General features: G+C 45.0%; 1 protein-coding gene across 4 annotated transcripts in view; it reads right to left on the minus strand.

Moving 5' to 3' along the window:
• Positions 1–13,153, minus strand: part of LOC114649588 (pre-mRNA-processing factor 40 homolog B-like) — a 138,743-nt gene that overhangs the window by 124,760 nt on the left and 830 nt on the right. The window lies entirely within an intron of this gene.

Raw genomic sequence — 13,153 nt, forward strand, 5'->3', positions numbered from 1 at the left:
AATTTCCGTTTGTTTGTGCTAATGCGATCTTTACTATCATTATTTGAGACTTTCAAATTTTCGTACTTCCATTATCTCTAACCTGCTCTGCATGTGTACTGCGCCAAAGTTTTTGAATTCTTTACGATGTTCTACTTTGTCATCTACTCTTTGTCTTTTATTTCCGGCCCCGGTTAAATCTCTTGGCACAACGTCTCGTCTCACAGGACGTGAAAGTATGTGTTAGAACATTAGAACACTCTCGACGAGAACAGGCCATTCAGCCCAACAAAGCTCGCCAGTCCTATCCACTTATTTCTTCCAAAAAAACATCAAGTCGAGTTTTGAAAGTCCCCAACGTCTTACTGTCTACCACACTACTTGGTCTCTTATTCCAAGTGTCTGTCATTCTTTGTGCAAAGAAAAACTTCCTAATGTTTGTGCCAAATTTCCCCTTCACAAGTTTCCAACTGTGTCCCAGTGTTCTTGATGAACTCATTTTAAAATAACAGTCGCGATCCACTGCACTAATTCCCTTCATAATTTTAAACACTTCAATCAAGTCACCCCTTAATCTTCTTCTGCTTAAACTGTAAAGGCTCAGCTCTTTTAATCTTTCCTCATAACTCAATCCCTGTAGCCCTGGAATCAGCCTTGTCGCTCTTCTCTGGACCTTTTCTACTGCTGCTATGTCCTTTTTGTAGCCTGGAGACCAAAATTGCACCCAGGACTCCAGATGAGGCCTCACCAGTGTGTTATAAAGGTTGAGCAGAACCTCCTGTGACTTGTATTCCACACATCAAGGCGCTATATAACCTGACATTCTGTTAGCCTTCTTAATGGCTTCTGAACACTGCCGGGAAGTCGATAGCTTAGAGTCCACTACGACTCCTAAATCCTTCTCATAAGGTCTACTCTCGAATTTTCCGACAGCCCTTTGTGTATTCAAATTTCATCCGCCACAAGTCTGCCCGAGCCTGTCTGCTGTCCAAGTCCTTCTGTGATGATATAACAGATTCCAAATTACGAGGGCAATCCCAAAAGTAAGGTCTCCAAAGCGGTGGGGACGTAGAGAAACTGTTCGTACAGCTGTTGGCCACACTGTTGTGATTGGTGCTTCCTCCACTCCCAAACAAGCATGTGCGGCTTCGCTGGGATGCTCAATCTTGGCTTGGCAGCCCTTGAAAATGGAGCTCCCGTTGAACACTACCGCCAAGTGCGAAGTTTGCGCAGGAGACCGTCAATTTCCAATGAGACAGTCGCGAAGGTTGAGGAAAACATGCGTAAAAATCAGTGGTTGGAACTTCATCACCCACCCACCCTATAGTCCGGATTTGGCACCCAGCAACTACCACCTGTTCCCTAAGTTGAAAGAAACATTTGTCCGGAAGGCAATTCTACTCCAACGAAGAGGTGAAAGATGAGGTTCAACGCTTCCTGAAGGACATGGCAGCGAGCTGGTATGACATGGGCATTCTAAAACTACCACAGCGTCTACAAAAATGCATCAACCGAAATGGTGATTATGTAGAAAAATAAATAAGTTTTTAACCTTTAAAATGATGTAAACATTATAGAAAATAAACGGTTGTTTGTATTTCTAATAAAATAGGAGACCTTACTTTTGGGATTGCCCTCGTATCTGCTAATCCACCTATCTTGGTATCATCTGCAAATTTAACCGGCTTGTTACTTATATTCCTATCTAAATCATTTATATTTATTAAAAATAGCAGTGGCCCTAGCACTGACCCCTGCTGGTCACCACTCTTAACATCGGCCAGTTCTGATGAAGTTCCTCACACCAACACCCTCTGCTTCCTGTGTCTGAGCCAATTCTGCACCCATCTAAAAACATCACCCTGAACTCTCACTTCTTTTAATTTGATGCCTAACCTCTTATGTGACACCTTATCAAATGCTTTCTGAAAGTCCAGATAAATAATATCATTTCTCTCTGAGAAAATCACATCTCGTCTTCTTCCAACCTTCCAAGGTTTTTTTTTTTTTAATCCATTAATCCATATTTACTAACCGAAGGCTGTAAACCGGATATGGACACAGGGCGCATTGAAGCACACGCGCACTGCAACGAGCCCGCCCATAGCTAACGACACAGCCACAGAAAACACAGAAACGAGAAGGTTGTAAACCGGATGTCACGCGCACTGCCACGAGCCCGCCACCTGTAAACTAGACTTGCTCTAATCCACTGTGCCAGTAATGTAGATCACATGATGGTCGTTGAGTTTGGCGCCCGCCCCAGAGTCCAGAGTCAAACGCGGCAGCTTCCCAGAATCAGTAGGTGGCGCCCAAATAACACGCCGTTGCGCCCGCCCCAGAGTCAAGTGCGGCGGCTTCCCAAAACGCAGCGGCTTCCCAGAGTCAGTACGTGGCGCCCAAACAACACAACCTGTGAGCTACACTTGCTCTAATCCACTGTGCCAACAATACAGATCACATAACAGTCACAGACTCTAACCCAGCGGCTTCCCAGACTCAGTGGCTGGAACACGAACACCACAACCTGTAAACTGAACTTGCTGTGTTCCACTCTGCCAGCAGTCGGTGTCAGCAAAGGCAACGGAATCACGTCTCCACAAAGCGAGACCGCTCTACTACAGATATGCTTATGTAATTAAATGACGTTTCCCCAGACGCACCCACCCTCCATGATATGTCATCCATCCAGATATCGGACGGAACAGAAACTGATTGCCATTCTTGGATTTCTGATTTGCTAGCGAATCACGAGCTTACTTGTAGAGAGATAACATGGAGTTCTGTATTCAAATCCATGGCGTGGTCTTGAAGAACAGCAATGCATTGCCCGATTAGACATGCGAGTAAGGATTTTACTACCTCCTGTACATGTGACGATACAACTGCTACTAACTGGCAGCACCACAGAGTACTTGGTCATCTGTTACAGGGGTCTCAAGTTCAGTTCCAGTGCTCCCTCGGTCGCTTATCTAATAACACCAGGTGAACTACCACACTTATGCAGACGACATGCAGCTTTACTTATCTATAGTATCTTAGGCTGCCAGGTCCTGAAAAAATTCACAGCCCAACGACAGCTCAAAAACCCCAAAGTGTCACAAGAAACCAGCCCAATATTTGACACAGCAGAGAGCAGGGGGCAGAGACCCCCCTCGGAGATTCCAGAGTGACTGAATCGGTGTGTACCTTCAAAAGAGATTTGTGAGTACGTACAGGGCCGTCCTAAGAGCATTATAGGCCCCCCAAAGCAGTGCACTGGGGCCCCCTACCTACACAACCACTCAGCAAGTCACAACATACACAGATTACCATGGGGCCCCCAGGTAACTGCCCAGCGTGCCCATGCGTTAAGACGGCCCGGAGTGCATATAAAGGTCCAAACAGCAGGAAGGATGGGGGTCCCCCAATGGGTGAAAGGCATGCCAGAGAAAGAACAAGCGGTTTGGAAAAGGAGCCCAAAATACCACACTTTACTTAGAAAACCAAAAAATTAAAATTTGGAACCCATGAAGGTTCTTTTTTTTTCCCCCAACAGACACAATCAAAAAAGAGTCCAACTGGGCGTTAAAACCGCGGACCTGCCAACGCTGCGCTGATCCACTGTCTTGTATTTCTAAATGAATGACTAGGAATTCAGTCATTGTCCAACCTGCTATATCTTAACACAGGGTCACGGGGGGTCTGCTGGAGCCAATCCCAGCCAGCACAGGGCACAAGGCAGGAACAAATCCCGGGCAGGGCGCCAGCCCACCGCAGGGCACACACCAAACACACACTAGAGCCAATTTAGGATCACCAATGCACCTAACCTGCAACTGGAGCACCCGGAGGAAACCCATGCAGACATGGGGAGAACATGCAAACTCCATGCAGGGAGGACCTGGGAAGCGAAACCAGGCCTCCATACTGCGAGGCAGCAGCGCTACCACTGCGCCGCCATGACTAGGAATTCCCTCAAGGTAAATAAAGAGAAAACAGAAATCTTCATTGTTGGCAGAAATGCAAATAGCAAACGTCTTAGAAATAAACTTGATCTCTTAGCAATACAAGTCATGGCACAAATAAAGAATTTAGGGGTATTCATGGAGTCTGACCTAAATTTTAAAATTGCACAATAACTAGATTACTATGATTGCATTTTTTGTATATTTAGGGAACACGGCAAAAGTTCGACCTCTCATAACACTGCAAGATGGCGAGAAATTCATTCACGTTCAACAGAGGGAGACGCCTCACTGTGGTCAGACTCGACATTTCTTCAACCATCTTTTGATTTCTTCAACCCCCTGCTCACTTTGCTCACCAACCCCTGGTCGGGTGCTTATGCGCCTGCCACTTCACGTCTTTGCCGCTCGCGTATGGGTAAACCAATGTACCATTTTAACAGATTGTTATTTTCATGGGAACTGAATTTCTAATACGTCCAATCGTTTAACTCTTTCAATTCCATGTTGCATTGCTTCTCCATGATCATAAATATACACCAGACCGAATTGTGGATTCTTTCAAAATTAAACTTGTCATAGCTTTAATTGTTGTGGGACCACAGATTCTCATAGCGTATGGTCCAGAATCGTGTAAATCTATGTTTTGAGCATTGAATGTTGCAAATGCGAACACCTTCTTCTTCTTTCGGCTGCTCCCATTAGGGGTACCCACAGCAGATCATCTTCTTTCATATCTTTCTGTCCTCGTCATTTTGTTCTGTCACCCCCATCACCTGCAAGTCCTCTCTCACCACATCCATAAACCTTCTCTTAGGCCTTCCTCTTCTCCTCTTCCCTGGCAGCTCTATCCTTAGTTCCCTTCTCCCAGTATACCCCTCATCTCTCCTCTGCACATGTCCAAAGCAACACAATCTCGCCTCTCTGACTTTGTCTCCCAACCGTCCCACTTGAGCAGACCCTCTAATGTCCTCATTTCTAATCCTGTCCATCCTCGTCACAGCCAATGCACATCTTAGCATCTTTAACTCTGCCACCTCCAGCTCTGTCTCCTGTGCCACCGTCTCCAGCCCATATAACATAGCTGGTCTCACTACTGTCCTGTAGACCTTCCCTTTCACTCTTGCTGATACCCGTCTGTCACATCACTCCTGACACTCTTCTCCACCCACTCAACCCTGCCTGCACTCTCTTCTTCACTTCTCTTCCAGAATCCCCAATACTCTGTACTGTTGATCCCAAGTATTTAAACTCCTCCACCTTCGCCAACTCTACTCCCTTCATCCTCACCATTCCACTGACCTCCCTCTCATTCCCATACACGTATTCTGTCTTGTTAATTCTTGCAGATACGCTTCCTCATTGTGAAGAAACACTACTTTTCCCTGATGGCAACACGAATTAGACCATCTACAAATCTCCGACTTAAACTTTAAAGCCAAACAATATCTACATATTTATGTCATATCACCTATGTCCATATATTCAATCTCTTTTCGCTGTTCCGTTATTTCACTGAGTAATAATTTCTGTTTGTTTGCGCTAATGTGATCTTTACTATCAGGTTTTTGAGACTTTCGAATTTTACTACTTTCATTATCTCTAACCTGCTCTACATGTGTATGGCGCCAACGTTTTTGAATTCTTTATGACATTCTACTTTGTCATCTACTCTTTGTCTTTTATTTCCGGCCCTGGACGTTGGTTAAATCTCTTGGCACAAAGTCTCGTCTCATGGGACATGAAAGTATCTCTCTGAGAAAATCAAAAACTTGGACCTAAGTTTTCAATTCCACTTGGTCCGTGCTGATTATTACTTTCCTTATTTTCTGAATTTGCACTTAGATTATTATTGTTCTTTTTTGAATTCTTTCCGACGTTTTTGGGCCTCTTTTCAACGTGTTGCCCTTTCTTCTTTGCTTAGTCATTGACATATCATCTAGAATGTATAAAATTTTTGTCCAGAAAAGGACTTCAATGAATGAAACGAACAGATTGTTTGTATGAAAATACTTTCCAGAAAAGCTTCTTCAAAGGATGAAACTGAGGACTTTTCATAAACGACTTAAAATGAGGAAAACGTAAAAATCTATAAGAGCGGAGAGCCAGGAACTGTGTCTGACAAAAGCATTCACACGAATGAGAGGTGAGAGGACCGCGGGCGTGGGCCATTAACCTGAAATGGTTGAGAGGAGGACGAAACTTGAAAAAATCTCTTGGCAGTAGTCTCATCTTGTCGCAAGATTTTCTTTTATAATAGAGAGACTCGGGAGCCTTCTCCGGTATTGTTTCTTGCCTTCTGCACAGTGACAGGCTCTGTGAGTCTGGATCGGATTAAGTGGGATGTAATGTGTACGGTTACCGGTCATGCCAAGGATGTGCAGCAAATCCAGTTTGAACTGGTTACTTGTGTACATACGAGAGGGGACACAAAAAATTTTTTATTTGAAATCGTATATTTCTCAGAACATTTCCAAAATCGAATCACCCTCAAAATTCTCTCCCTGAGACGCAATGCACTTGTCCCACCGCTTTTTAAATTGTTCAAAATTGCTCTGAAACTCTTGCAAAGTGGTAGCCTTCCGTGCCTCCATTGTGCCTACATCCCAAAAATGCTTTTCTCTTCATTCTTTGAAATAAGAAAAAATTGCAGGGTGCAAAGTCCAGGGAGTGGGTTGGGGTTTGGGATACTGTTGTCATCCCATTTTTCGTGAGAAACTGCTGCACATTCAAGGCTGTGTGTGGTCATGATGCAGAAGCCACGATCGCCACAATTCGGGCCGTTTTCTCTGCACTGCATCGTGCAATCACTTGAGCAATTTCAATGGTGCCGCTTGGCCATATGATGCAGTGGGCAGTCTAGTATACGCACCTAGTGGCAAACCTCGTAACTAACGCCCCTCCAGCCTCCAAAAAAAAAAATTCTCATTATTTTTGGGTACCCCCTCGTAAGCTATGACATCTTTAAGGTGTTTACCACCCTGCCAAATACCTTCATATACACACACAGTGTACACACAGCTCAGCTCCTAATGCACTGCACTGATCTCTGCTTCTTATCAAGGCCAGACTAAATCAGCTGGGACTTCTGGTTGACTCTGCCCGTTTCTCGTCCCCACCCACTTGTTTCAGAATAACGCACTGACTTGCTTTACGGCTTTGAGTTAAAGGGTCAGGTTTATGAAGTGGTTGGGTTGGCCACTTGACCAAATCGCCACCTCTCATCTTAGGTGGTGTCACAAAGTGGCTCCCTGTAATAATATCAAATACTCCACTGGGGTCCAGAAATCAGGACGGTTCTTATCATCTATCTGGTGCCCTCATTACCTCATGAACCTAAAATGGTCGTCCAGGGCCAAGACGGGATGAAGACATCCTCTCCCATTTCTCCAGTGTCACTCAGTGCTGGTTAACACAGATGGTGACACCCACTTAACATGCCAGTTTCACTCCGTGTGCCACACTCTACATGCTCCTCGCACCGTTAAGAACACACTGTGCCGGCACAGAAGATGTGGGGGGAAATGAGAACGGCGTCAAGGCGGCCGTGAGATTAATCTGATGTGACCCTTAATTCCCACCAAAAAATGACATTGCAAGTGAAGTGACAAGAGGACAAGGACTCATCGGGGGGGTCTTGGGGTTCAAAATGAAAAGGCGAAAGCCATCAGGAACTGAATATCACAACTGAATGTCAACTGTGTGCACTTTATCGTCACAGTGTGATGGCGTCACCAACACTATTAGCACAAACAAGCCGGCTACGCCAGATAACGGATGTGGAAACGTAGCCTGCAGGCTGTTAACCACCTGCTTGTGCTGAGCTACCGGTTAATTTTTTTTATATTCTTCATATGCGCAACGATGCATCACCAAGTTCTGAAGTGTCAGAAAAGTTTTAAGGAAAAACACACACGTTCAGCCTGAAGTTACTGTAATGTCACAATAATTTATCTTAATACATAATTCGCCAGTCTCCTCACTCACTCACTCACGTCTGTCCGAAGCCGAATGCGCAGTCGCCTTCTGTGCAGCTGCCCGAAAAACCTTACGAGACCGACATCGCGGCAGGCGGCGGATTTACGGCCGTGAAAATTCAAAGAGAAAGGCGACTTCGATTAAAGCTCTAGAGGCCTGAAAGGCGATTTCGACTACAGCTCGAGGCCTAATTACGCATTCATTCAATACACCAATATCAGGTTTGTGGTGCTTATACTTATTATATATTATACTATTCCACTCGTGCCCGTTTCATCTTACATTGTCGAAGCGGGCTCTTTGTCAAGTTATCTAATGAATCACGCTACCTAAGCCTGTCTGCATTGCCATATTAAGTCAACTGAGGATATTCCCCAGGATTTGCATTTATATTAAGAGCTGCAATCGGTGACACGGGTCAGTAATACCAGAATAACACATAATGGGGGGCAACTGCTTGGGTGTATTTAACTCTTTCAGGGCTGAATATTTTTTTGGCTGTTTTCATGCAGGCGCCAGCCGCCGGAGCTAAAGGAAGATCTGATAAATGTGCAAAGCAAAATACTCCATAGACAACGTTATGCGTATAGTGGCTGAATTGGACATTGATGTACCACAATTCAAATTAGATGCAAATGATCTGGAGATTACAAATGAAAGTGATGTACCAGCATCAGCTGATCAGTCCCTAGCTGATCGTTGTGCTGAACGCTTTCGTGTACCGACCGGCAGCGGCGTGAAGATACTACTGTACATCATTATACGTTGACACCAGCCTCGAAAGAGTTAATAGCACTGTCAGTTACGTTAAACATCAGTCATGAAAGCGCTGCAGCTATTGTGTTATGTTTAAGTGATATCTACTGTATAGATTGGAGTGGACCAGGCCAGAATGCCCCCATTTAGGAAGGACCTAGGGTATTATCTCCCCCAGGGCACTAGATGGCAGTCCCCACCCTGTGTTGTAGCGGTGCCTCAGATTCCCACAGGGCATCATGGGAACTGGAGTTCAGCACAGCCCTATTGGGTTCCGTGGGTGCCACCAGGGGTTGCTGCAGGGACTACAGAGTTCTATTTTGTCAGGCTACTCACCAGGAAGTACTCCCGGGATCAAGATAAAAGAAGCCCGCTGCTACCACTCCAGGAGCCGGAGCCGGGAAGAAGCTTGCAGAAGGAGGAATGAAGACAGAGAAGAGAAAGAGAAGGACAGAAAAAAAAATAAAAAAGAAGAAGATAAAGGCATTGCTGTGGGCTGTGGTTACTTATTGTGCTTTATACTGTGCTGTGGGAAACCAGGGAAGAGTTTCCCACTGAATAAAAGCTGTGTGTGTTGCTGAACTCATGTCTGTGTCTGTCTGTATTGGGTTTGGGGAGCTGGTGCGCCCTCTGCAGGCCACAATATATATATCCAACAGAATGTCTGTCCTCTATGCTACACCTTTTGACAGATTTGAACCAAATTGTGCATAGTTGCTCTCTAGGTCCATACAGCTATCCATCCATCCATCCATTATCCAACCCGCTATATCCTAACTACAGGGTCACGGGGGTCTGCTGGAGCCAATCCCAGCCAACACAGGGCGCAAGGCAAAAAACAAACCCCGGGAAGGGCGCCAGCCCACCACAGGGCGCGCGCACACACACACGGGACAATTTTAGGATTGCCAATACACCTAACCTGCATTTCTTTGGACTGTGGGAGGAAACCCACGCAGACACGGTGAGAACATGCAAACTCCACGCAGGGAGGACCCAGGAAGCGAACCCAGGTCTCCTAACTGTGAGGCAGCACCGCTACCCACTGCACCACCGTGCCACCCTAGGTCCATACAGACAAAATAAACTACTTTGAAACACAAAATTTTGACCCTCAGGGGTCCTAGTGTTTTTTTTTTTTTTTCTCCCCTGTACGCTACAGTTTGCTCACCAGTGCCAGCCATGGCACAGAGCAAATGAAACATCCGAACAAACTAAAACCAAACCAGCAGACAAAAATGACCAGAGCTTAACATTACCTCCCCGGGTAGTGCCACGTGCTGCTACTATCTACTGTAACATACAAAGGAGCATCGGGCACTTTTGCAGGTGGGGTCTGATCAAGAGTGGAAGTGCAGCGTAACACAAAGGAGAGCTAAAGGGAAGTCAGCTTTTCTTTATAATTTAAGCACTACAAACCGTCCACCCTGAACTAAAAGGACGACTCCAACATGACAGCATTGAAGATTACAACCCAGCAAGGAGTTACGGCAATTCGGAAATCAAATCAGACCCAAAAAGAACAAACTGTCGACTCACAAGAGCAGAGACGTTGACGGAGAGGCAGCGTGGGCGATGGACGGGACCGCTAGCAGCAACAACAACAGGATCACAATTTAAAATTTTTTTCTGTTTTTTTTCACCTGTATTATTATCATTCTTTAATTTAATATTATTTATTGTATCAGTATGCTGCTGCTGAAGAATGTGAATTTCCCATTGGGATTAATAAAGTATCTATCTATCTATCTATCTATCTATCTAAAAAACACTTTTGCTTTCTTTCCTTAACGCACTCCATAAATGAATAAATACTCTGGCATCACTGGGTACTTTGATTAGTAATGTATAAAGTACGCAGCTCCAGAGAGGATTGCATTCTTTAATTTATTCTTACACAAGGGGGCTCCGCCCCCTGCTCGCTTCGCTCACCTACCCCCGGCGTTGGGTATCCTGAAATACATTAGTCGAGCTCGTTCGTTTTGGAGCCGTGCCCGCTTTGCCCGCGGCATTTCAGACGCGCGTTGTAGGCCCCTGCGTTCATTGATCTTATCCAGGTGGGCTCGTGTGTGTATCGTTGAGCTGTATTGTGTTTGAATTTGGTGTAAAGCATTCAGCGGTTTTTACAATCCCAAGCAGCACATTATTCCTAACTTCACTCCGCAGTAGTGCCACTCACAATATGGTGGTGCCGCCTGCACCTTTCAAACTCTTTGTGGACCTGTGGGGCCTCCGTAGCCTCTCACATTTGACTCTGGGGTGCAGCGCAGAATCCTCTTTTCTGTGTGGTTGTGTCGTTAGTGGTAGCTATGGGTGCGTTGTTGCTTCATTTCTCATTCAAGTTAGTTGAGCTCTTTCGTTCTTGGGCCGTGACTCCTTCGTTCGCGGTGGATACGACTTCGCTTGCGGTTTATGGAACGCGCGCCTGCGCAGAATGTCTCATGGTCCCATCGCCGTGTCCCTGCGTCCATATCCGGTGTATTCTCGGTTAGTAATATGGATTCATATCCAGTATTTTCAATTGTGCACCTGTTTAAGATATTTACTATCATTTATGTGTTCCTAAGGCCGGGTTTATACTTTATGCGTGCACCTCTGGACGCTACTGCTATACAAGCGGTGTCCTGTTTATTCTTGAGCAGGTACTTTACATAAATCTGGAAGATTCCACCAGGTGGCAGTGCGAGATATCATCACAGTGAGAACAGGTTTGGCTTCTCCGTGTTGTGAATTGCCTGGAACATCCATTCAATTCCAAGGACACCTTACCGCAATATCTCTGAGAAGGATGGATGTTTAAAATTAATGATTACATCCATCAATCCAGGGATGCGCCTATTCCAGCAAGCATTGGGTATGAGGCAGAAACAAAATCCCCGGACGGGGCATCAGCTCATCGCAAGATGAATACAAGACACACACACTGGCGTCATTTTAGCGTCAGCAGATCCCCAAACCTTCATGACTTTCGAAGGAAACCGCAGCACAAGGTGGAAACCCACCAGGAAAACATGCAAACTCCAGGCAGGGAACACAAAGGACGGGGACTTCAGGCAGGGCAGCAGCGTGTAATTATTATCAGTATTCGTTATTTAAATGTAACATACATACTTTAATGAATTTCATCATGAAAGTGATATCAAGTATGAATCTAAGGATTAAATGTGCGGAGAGCAGGAATATCAGAAATGTGACGTGTTCTGTGTGGCGATTGCCGCTGTCAGGTCAAGAGGAAGCCCCAGCAGCAGGCAGCGATTAACAACTGGGACGGTTTGAAGAGGACGTTTACGACGGTCTGCTTTAATGAGAAAGTAAACTACGAGGTTAAAGTGGACACATCGAGATTAAACCCGAAATTTCCACTTTATGCACAAAATACACCTTTTCATCGTGTCCTTATGATTTTTCTCTGTGGCTCAAATACATTCTAATGAAAAATAAAAAGACATCACAGAAGATGGTATGTGAGATCTTTAAAATGTATCGTGTCATTATGATGGGGAATATGCGACACTTATATATAAAAGCACCACGAATGCATTTGTATGTCGGCATTTTGCTTCACCACATCAAACATCGAAGCGCACACATCGATCCTGTAGGGTCACCAAAGCGGCTAGCTGTCACGTGTAGATAGTAAACAGAGACTCTGACGTCACATTCCGACTTGATCACACTCCGCCCCCCGACTTTTTGTTGGTACTGCAACTCGTGCATGCGTTGCGTTAATTTCTAAGGACGCATCAAATGAATGCTGGGGACGCGTGGCAGCCATGATCTGTGCGCGTCCGCGTTCTGAGCGTGAAGTATAAACCGGCCCTAAGAATTCCTGAGGAACATTCCAAAAACCACTTCAGTTTGGTCTGGCTGGCGCCTCCCGACTCTCCAGTCCTAGAAATCCCTCGCACATCACATTTCGTTCGACGCATCCCGAGGTCTACTTATGGAAGACATTGAGCTTTTTTGACTTTCCTCTATTCCTGTCACCCTAGACCCAAAAACCCCTCATTTGTAGGCCATTTTGTACCATATCTTGTGCAGGAGATTACACCTTTATGATAAAAGGCATCTACAAAAATGATCAGAAGGACTTGGAAGTTGTGTGTGCCACCTCAAACAGACCCCTTAATGAGCTACAAGGGGTTAACGTTACTCCTTTTTACAAAACTTAAAAAAAAAAAAAGGGAATCGGTAATACAGGCATGCAGAGTGTTGTTTTATGCTATTTCAAGGCTGCCGATCCCAAATGTGATATTTTTGATATTTGATTGTTTACCGATGGTCCTAGCTACTCCAAGAAGGTTTAAAATGCCAGATTTCAAACAAGCATGTGGGGTACCAGTTAAACTGTTTCAAGGTTAGTACAAGTATGATGTTATTTTTGATCCTTTAGTAGAGATCAAGCCCTCTACGGACAAATTTCAATCACAATCAAAAATATTTTGACATTCAACATTTCAACTGAACCATTTTATTTTTTCAAATATTTGATG

This window comes from Erpetoichthys calabaricus, chromosome 3 (genome assembly GCF_900747795.2).
Source record: "Erpetoichthys calabaricus chromosome 3, fErpCal1.3, whole genome shotgun sequence".
In the NCBI taxonomy this organism is placed as follows: Eukaryota; Metazoa; Chordata; class Cladistia; order Polypteriformes; family Polypteridae; genus Erpetoichthys; species Erpetoichthys calabaricus.